An 8784-nucleotide genomic window follows, 5' to 3' on the forward strand; every position below is an offset into this window, starting at 1 on the left:
TACTTCTCAGTATTATTTTTCTGATCCCAACACTTTTGAAAAGGCCACGCCAATGACCCGTGCTCATCTCAGCTCTTTTTCTTCCTCACACGGAGCTCAGGGGCTCAGGACAGTGATCACAGAGGCTTTTGTCCTCTATCAAAACCTTTAGCAGATAAACAAGGAGAAAACTAGGAATATAAACAAAATGGAATTTTTATTTATTTGTTTTCATCCTAAATTCTTGTCCTTTCTGAAGACCTAGTAGAAATGTTTTTTTTCTCCTATTGCCTTATTGATTATCCACAGAGGACTGAGGGATACCCAAACCTGAGCCCCACTCACCTGCTCAGCATCTGACACTCGTCATCCAATGATGGACAGAAATTCCCATGAGACAAACCTTGGTGTTGGAAATCCAACAGGACTTGCTTTTTCTTTGCAGAAAATTGGATTATAAAATCTGTCCCTCCATAGACAGATTTTTCAAGATGGTCTGTAAAAGTGCATCTTCATCCATGGACCTCTTTGTGCCCTTTGAACTGAACTAAAATGTATTTTAAGGAGGTTTTCAATTCTCATGTTATTTTGAGGCAAGAAGAGTCTTGGCAGGGCAGGCAGTATAAAAAATAAGTGCATTAATGAAGAGTGGGAGGGAAGGTCATTTGCCTGTTATTTGTAGCACAATACCTGATAAGAGGTCATTAGTCATTCAAAACCACTGAATGACTTTAATTAAAATTTGATCTTTGAGAGCTGGGAACAATCTGCTGAACAGACTTCCAGGGCAAAAAGACAGAGAGAGGGAGGGAAGGGGAGTGGGAGTTGACCAAAATGACAATAAGCTTAATCAAAGCCAGGAGGAACACTGGCAAGCTCTCATTTCTGGGCTCCCCAGCTGGGTTTTTATCCAGGTGCTCCAGACCTGCATCTTCCCTGGGTCTGCCTGGCACAACCATGACTGGGTACCACAGCCTTGGCAGACACATTCCTGGGCTCTTCCCTGCCCCACTTGGTGATTCAGCAGTCTGTACAAGACACCCCTTTTTCTCCCCCAAATTCTCTGTATTTTATAAAAATAGTTGTATTTTTGAATACTATTTTGTATTTTGAGATTTTCTGCTCTGTCCTCAGCCTCAGAGATGGGAGGTATAATTGAGCCTTTCACTGAGAAAAATAAATGCAGGAGAACAGGATTGTGCGCCTGGGATGCACAAGACCAGATTTCTCAGAGGTGTTGACGTTTCCCAGAATTTTTTCCCTCGCTGTCCACAGAGTCCTGCTGCTGGTAATGCAGCAGCTGGTCCTCCCTGCACTGCTACAGGATGGCTACAGGGAAGAGCTGGAGTGGAGAAAAAAAGAGAAGCTGGTGCTTTTAGGGGAAACACCTTACAAAGAATTATAACCAGACTTACATTTTAAGAGAAGGAAATCAGCCTCTGAAAGGAAGAAGACAATTTTGCACAGCTAGGGGTAAAATTAGCTCTTCCCCATTGCAGCTTCTCTTTCCAGGGTTGCATCTCCAGCACCTCTGCTTGTGCTGGGATGCTGAGACGTGTTGATATACGTGCTCTGAACAGCTGCAAGGCAGACACAGCCATGCCAGACTGTGAGAATAAAGGAGGGGGCTTGTCCCCTGCTATTTGGTATAGGAAACATATCATAATTAAGTAATATGAGCTTGCTGCCAGCCTGGGGTACCACCACAGGACAGGGATGCTTTTATTTCTTAGGTCAGGAGATATCTCTATATGGGCTTTTAAAAATATTTCTCCTTTTTATTTTTTTTTTCCTGTGTGACAAATGAATCTCAAAGGCCCTTATTGGTACATGGAGAACTTGAACTTTGAGTGGAGGCTACACAATACAACACTGACCATGAGCTGCTGATTGCTGTCCCCTTGCCTTGATGGGTCACTCCTAGAGAGCTTTCCAGGGATATTATCCACATGCCAAAAAGCATTAGGACTTATCCTTGCTGAGGGCTTTATCTATGACAAACCAGACAAAAGACCCCATCTCTTGCCCCACTGCCTGTGCTGGTACCAGGGGTCAGAGCTGAGAGACAAGGACAGGGTGAGCTTTCCCTCCTCCTGCCTCCAGCTGCTCAGGTTAACTCCCAGCTTCAGGGTCCCCCTGCAGCCCACCAAGGAAGAGTTTGTTGGCATGATAAATCACCTCCTGCTAAGGCCATGCTATGGAGACATCACACCAGGCCTTTGCATGTACCAATTGATGGGTTCCTTGCCAGCAGAGCTATATCATCTCAACCAACGTTGCTAGGCTGACAAAACACTATCTAAAACAAAAGTTTTCTTGGCTCAGCTTTCCCTGAGGGGGTGCAATGATTTTCTCTCCCCAGGCAGTTTGCCTCCTCCAGAAACATGCTGCACTAAGACCAAGCCCTACTGCTATTGCAAGAGGCAGCCAACTTAGACCAGTGCCTAAAATTCCATCTGCTTGTCATTAGTCTGTATCTATTATGTGCTCAAGCTGGAGAATGAAATCTGTGACCTTGATCCACTTTCTTTTCATTTTGCTTTAAGATTTTGCTAGTCTTCTTTTTGGTCTGGGGAAATGTTTTGGGACAAATCCTCAAAGGCCACTTCTGAACCCAAGCTTCAGGTGACCTATGGAGGGAAAGCAGTGGACAGTTAAAGAAAAATGTACACCCCAGCGTCTCTGTAGCTTTGAGATCCCCTCTGGATCTTATTCATCAAATATCCAGCCCTTGACTGCTTGAGGGAATGAACTCTGAAGGTGAGATGACAGTTGGAAATTTGAGCTTATTTTTGCTTTGATCATTTTTTTTCCTTAATGATGTGAGCTACCAGACTGTCTCTCTCCCTAAAATAACACCTTTCTTTAGCTTGCTCTGATGGACTAACATATAATGCATTTATTTCTGGCACACACATTTATTGGCATGTTGACATCTTTTTTAATCTTCCCACCTCAGACCTTTCCATCAATCCACACTCCTTAAGCAGAGACTTTTCAGTGCACCACAGAAGAGAAGTCAGGTTAATGTTTTTTTTCATTACCTAAAGCAGGACCGTCTCTCCCAGGTTTCCTTAGCCCTGTACAAAGGCTCATGCCAAGTCAATCTGAATTCCCTTTCAAAGCTCAAACTACACTTAATGGGAAAGGTATGATTTCATAAGGAGATCTGTGCAAGACTGATGTTGTGCAGACAAAAGCCCATAATGATTAACATGTGGCACCTTGGTCCAATTCACTCAGCTATGCAGGGAAAGCTGCTTACCAGCTTGCTCACTTGGTGCCACTTGATTAAAGAAATTAGGAAAACCAGAAATCCACTGCAATTATCACATACTTTATTGACACCCATAGCCCTAATTTTTTACCATGCCTTTCTAATAATTTGGCAAGGAGAGGGTATTGAGGCCCCAGTCACAAGGTCTCTGCAAGAGCCTTTCTGATGTGGCTGGGAGAGGAGCAGGAGCCAGGCTGCCTGGCTTAGCATCCCTCTGGTTAGGCTGACCTCCCTTATCCACCTTTGCCCAGTCCAATGCTGGCAAACACAGCAAGCCCCATGCTCATGAGCCCTGGATTTCAGCCCCAGAACGTGGGTGGGGAGTCAGAGCCCTCCTGAAAATGAAAGGGTATCTGAGGTACCAGTCTTGTCCTTCTGTGGCCCCAACATTACTGAGGAGGTGGCTTTGAGGAGGCTCTGGGGACCATCACAGCTCTAGGGCCAGCCAATGTTCTCCATGTCCCCTGCCCCACTGAGCAGCAGCACACACAGAAATGCTCTTCATCACCGTGGCTGAAGGCCCTCTCATGACTTTCTCTGGTCCTGTCTGACCTGAAACCAGAAGACATCCCAAAAGCAGCTGGTTTAAACCAACACCTTCTGAGTGAGGCCCTAAATCTGCACACACCTTGGGAAGCTTAATCAACCTGTAGTGTGGGCATTTTCACCAGCTCAGCTCATTTCACCACAACAGTGAATGTAAATCAGTGGCTTCTACATAGAATTTTTCACTGCCATCAAGAATGCTGTATTGAACTAAAGATATCCAACTCATTAATAAAGTCAAATAACAGCAAGCCAATATTACTATTTTATTGAGCTAGAGTTAAATATTTGACCAATAATGAAAGCCTGTTTCTAACTGATTTCTCCCTTTCCTCCCCTGTTTCTTTTAAAGTACACATACATGTGTGGCTTCAGTGTTTGGTTGAGCTTAAATTCTGCCTTCTGCCAGATTCCCTGGTGGTTAGAACAGAGGGAATTTATTAGGAGCCGTACATTTTTTTTATTTTATTTTTTTTCCCCAGTGACTACCATCCCTGTATTCAACCTTCAATAGCACTTGGTTTTGCCTTGCTCCAGCCCTGCCACCTCCCACCATTGCCACATGGGCCTATTTTCCCAGGCAGCACATGGGGACATGCAGGGGCTGTGGCACACAATCCCCTTTTCACAGGATCACAGTATGGGGCAGGTTGGAAGGCACCACAGCAGCACATCTGGTCCAGCCTCCTTGCTCAAGCTGGGTCATTCATACCAGAGCACATGGCACAGGATTGTATCTAGATGGTTCTGGAATACCTCCACTGAGGGAGATTCCATACCCTGTCTGAACAACCTGTTCCAGTGCACAGTTAAGTTCTTCTCCATCTTCAGGTGAAACTTCCTGTGCATCAGTTTCTGCCCAGTGCCTCTTGTCCTCTTGCTTGGTACCACTGGGAAGAGCCTGGTTTCTGTCAGGTTTCTGTCAAAACTCTCTGCTCAATCACTCATAGGCATGTGAGAATAGCAGTACTCCTAAATTAATGGTGTTGAAGGCTCCAGCCTTACTCAAATGTGAGAATCCTAGAGGCCCACTGCTTCCAGTTATTTTGGTGAAAAAAAAGAAAAAAGAAAAAAGAAAACCAGTTCAATAGGAAAGGTTGGAATTAGGCAAGAGTCAAGGCTGTAGGGCAAATTCTAGTTTTATTCATCAAAGCGATCAAAGCAATTCAGCTGTGCTTGATCTGTCATTGCCAGTGTAGCAGGAGGAAGGGAATTCCCAGCTAGTTCCCAAAATAAGGTGTGTGTTGATTATGGAAAGAGGCAGAGAGCCTGAAGGTCAGTACAAAATTACTTTTTTTCCCTGAAAAAATATGCCCACACCTCAGGCAAGTTAGCCATTGGCAAGATCAGGTAGTTCTCCAGGCATTTGGACTCTTGCACTCGGTTTCTTAAAAAGAAATAAAACATCTGAAAGCAAGAAAACAAAAAGTAAATTTATTTCTTTTTTTTCTCTTCTTATACCATCTTAAGTCTCTCCTGCTACAGAGGAGAGCACTGAACCAGGGCTTTGCTTTTGTTTCTGCATGGGAAAGAAGCAGCAATGACTCTCGCCTTTCAGGCACGGTAGGAAACAGGAGCTGTGAGGACCTGCCTGCCACTGGCAGGTGAGAAGGTGAGTCCAAAGGTTTCACACACACTCCAGGGTTGGGACACAAGGGTGGTGTGTCAGGACTGGACAGGATGGAGCCTTTCACTGACCTGTTCCCAGCTCGGTGGGACTGACACGCCAAGCCAGCAGCATCCACTGCTCAGTCCTCTCCCAGCCCCCCACTGAGGGGCTCTGCTCCACCCTGACAGGTGCTTCAACCATCTTTCACCAGTTTCTTGTTTCCTTTCTCTGAGACACCTCCTGAGACAAACACCTTCAGGCTGAGAAATAGTGGAGAAACAAAATAATTAATTAAGGACTAGTTATCATTGCTAAAAACCCAAATGGAGAAGCGGCAATCAGTTATTTGCTCTAATTAAGGGGAAGCAACCCTCGCTGGTCTGAAGGTGAGATCTGTGGGGAGCAATGCAGCCATTGCAAACTGCCTGTGGCTTCTTTCTCGTGGGTGCTGTGCTTTGGAGGACGGCAATGAGGCTCCCAATAAAGGCACCTTTTCCTTTCCTGTCACTTTCCCCCCCATGTGCTGATGCTGGGAGTTTCACACCCAAGCTTATCATTTCCTAGCAGGAGATTGAGCAAGCTCAGGCACACGTGGCTGTCACAGGCCAGCAGGAGAGTCACCAAAAGGGAATCAAGGATTTTACAGAGCTGTGCCGAGCAGACAGGAGCTACGCTGTCGTGTCAGCACCCAGAGATGTACAAGAGGACAGCAAAGGGACGTCAGAACAGGGCAGGAGATGAAGGAAGGAAATTCAAGGGGAAAAGTCATTACTTCAGGTCTCTGAAACACCCAGTGTCACCACAGCAATTACGGGAGATGATTTGAACAGCAGGGCTGGCTGTTGATCTCCAGGAACAGCAGAAAACTGAGGCAGGGAAGTCTGGAGCATTTTCAGGGTCTGAACTTTAATGCCTAGCACTGCACACATGTTTTACAGGACAGTTGCTTTGAGTTAATTCTGTACGGACTGCTGTCAGGGATGGTTTCAAGTCTGTGTATAAAGCTGCTCACACACATGTTTGTTCTCCTTATTCATTGAATAAGGGGCATGGGGTGGTTACAAGTTAATGGATTTTCAAGCTGAAGAGTTTGCCAGTAGCATTCAGGACATGGGAATTTGTGCCAGAAACCTTATCAGGGACAAACCATACTGTGGTGTCCTTTAGTGGAAGCCCAAGTATTAGCTCCTTAATGTGTTTACCCTGAGATAAATGCGCAGTAACACATTGATGTGCAGGCAATTAATTGGGGATGTGCCCCAGTGCAAGGACAATACTCAATAATAAACCTCTTTAAGAATGTCCTTCTGAACAATGTGCTGACTACCTGACTATTTTGATATCTAAAAATACAATGACCCCGAGCCTCACATAATCCCAGAGACTTTCCTGAAAAAAACATCAGGGCAAGTTAAGGACCTTCTTGCCTGGCTGGGTTGGTTGTGGGCAGAAAGGACCACAACAGCACCTGCAGCATAATTTGATATGGTTAATAGCTGTTTAGAAAATTAAAAATGACCCTGGAATTTTAAAAGCCCAGGAAATGGAGGAAAGTGGGGATGTGGCTACACAGTAAGCAGTGCTTAGAAAAATCCTCTTGGCCTTGTGGAAAGCATGTGATGAACCAAAGCATTGCAGAAAAGAGGAGCCTTAGGGAGCAGCTGATCTCTCCCTGCAGAACTGAGCTACTAAATGCAGAGCAAGCCCTGGGAGATGCCTCCCTTTGGCTGAAGTTGTGCTGTTTGTATCAGTCCATTAGCAGATCTAACCCACCCTCCATGAGATTGGTTTTATGATGTCTCATTATCCCTCCTGTTTCTTAGCCTGTCTCATCCAGTCCTTGGGACCAGCTCTTACCTGAATAAGGGACAGCTGCCTTTGAGGTGAGGAGGAAGATGTTGAAAACAAACTTGCCTGTCAGGCACATTGGCCTTGCAGAACATATTTTTCGGCTTTGAGGGTGGCCTGCTTAGTCAAGCCTGACTATTTCACTGCACTGCAGAGGCTGCCCTGGTATTAATTCACCTCAAAGAGCAGGTTGAAGTCGTTAAAATATTTTGCAGGTGGTTCCTTGAATTCATGGTGCAGCTGGATCCAGCCTAAAGGGGGGAAAAAAAACGAAAGGAGGAGAAGAGGCAAGTTCTGATGAAACACAAATTAACATAACTCATAGAAGGGAAAGAAATCTGTTTTCAATCTCTACAACAAAGCCAAGCAACACATCAAGCTAGAAAGGAGAAATGTCAGCCAGGCAGTGCTGGGGGTTTTATTGCTTTAGCACAAGTGCTTCTCCAGAGTCCCTGAAGTACCCAGGTGCTACTGCAGCAGCCAGACCCCCCGAGCACAGGTCTGGGTATGCAGGGATGTTGGGGGCTTCACAACAAGGCCTCTGCTTCCATTTTGGTCCAGACTCAAGGTTTGTTTTAATGCCCTGGCATTAGAACTTGTGTGTTGGCCTCAGTCCTTCTTCTGCATGGAAAATCTCCATTTAATGCACCGTTTCTTGCCCTTAGAGCTGGATACACTTTTTTTTCAGCAGATGCTGACCAGGGCTGAGCTGGGCAGTCCATGGGACACTCACAAGGCAGATCCCATATCTGGTACCTCCATGATCTACTGGTGGGCAGATCACCCACAACCTGGTTTGGCATCCCCTGGACTCAGCAGTGCCTCCTGATGTCCATGGGCATCAAAGCCCTTGCTTCTTCCTCAGGGAGAACAAGGCATTTTAGCATAAACACCATCACACTGGAGAGCTGTACTGGGTCTGACAGGGATGGAGGTGTCATCCTTCACAGCAACCCAACACAGCATGGTGCTGTGCCTCAGATTTGGGGCTAAGCCTGTGGTGTTAACATGGATGTTTTGGTTATTGGTGAGCAGAGTTTGTACAGCATTGAGCCTGGGAGCAGGCAAGAGACTGGGAAGGGACACAGCCAGGGTTGTGACCCAAATCAACCCCAGGGATGCTCTGCACCATATGACATCAAACTCAGAGATCAGAAGTTCAGGGGAAGAAGGAGGAAGGGGAGATGTTTGTGGTTTGTGTGTTTGTCAGCCCAAAAAGCCATCATGCATGCTGAAGCCCTGATTCCCAGGAAGCAGTTGCCTATCTGCCTGCTGATGGGAAGCAGAGAATGAGTTCCTCTTTCTGCTTTGCTTGCAAGTACAGCTTTTGCTTTCCCTATTAAACCGTCATTATATCAACTCACAAGTCTTCTCATCTTCCATTTTCTCCCCATCCTTTGTAAAAAAGGGCTGACACAACATTTGGGTGGCTGTTTGGCTGATGGCTGGAGTAAATCCACCACAAGAACTGGTATGTCAAAATTCACCAAACTTGTTCATTGCAAAAAGACAAAAGACTGAAAAA

This window comes from Pseudopodoces humilis, chromosome 8 (assembly GCF_049639895.1).
Source record: "Pseudopodoces humilis isolate 2021_Gansu_Grassland_sample_001 chromosome 8, ASM4963989v1, whole genome shotgun sequence".
Taxonomy (NCBI): domain Eukaryota; kingdom Metazoa; phylum Chordata; class Aves; order Passeriformes; family Paridae; genus Pseudopodoces; species Pseudopodoces humilis.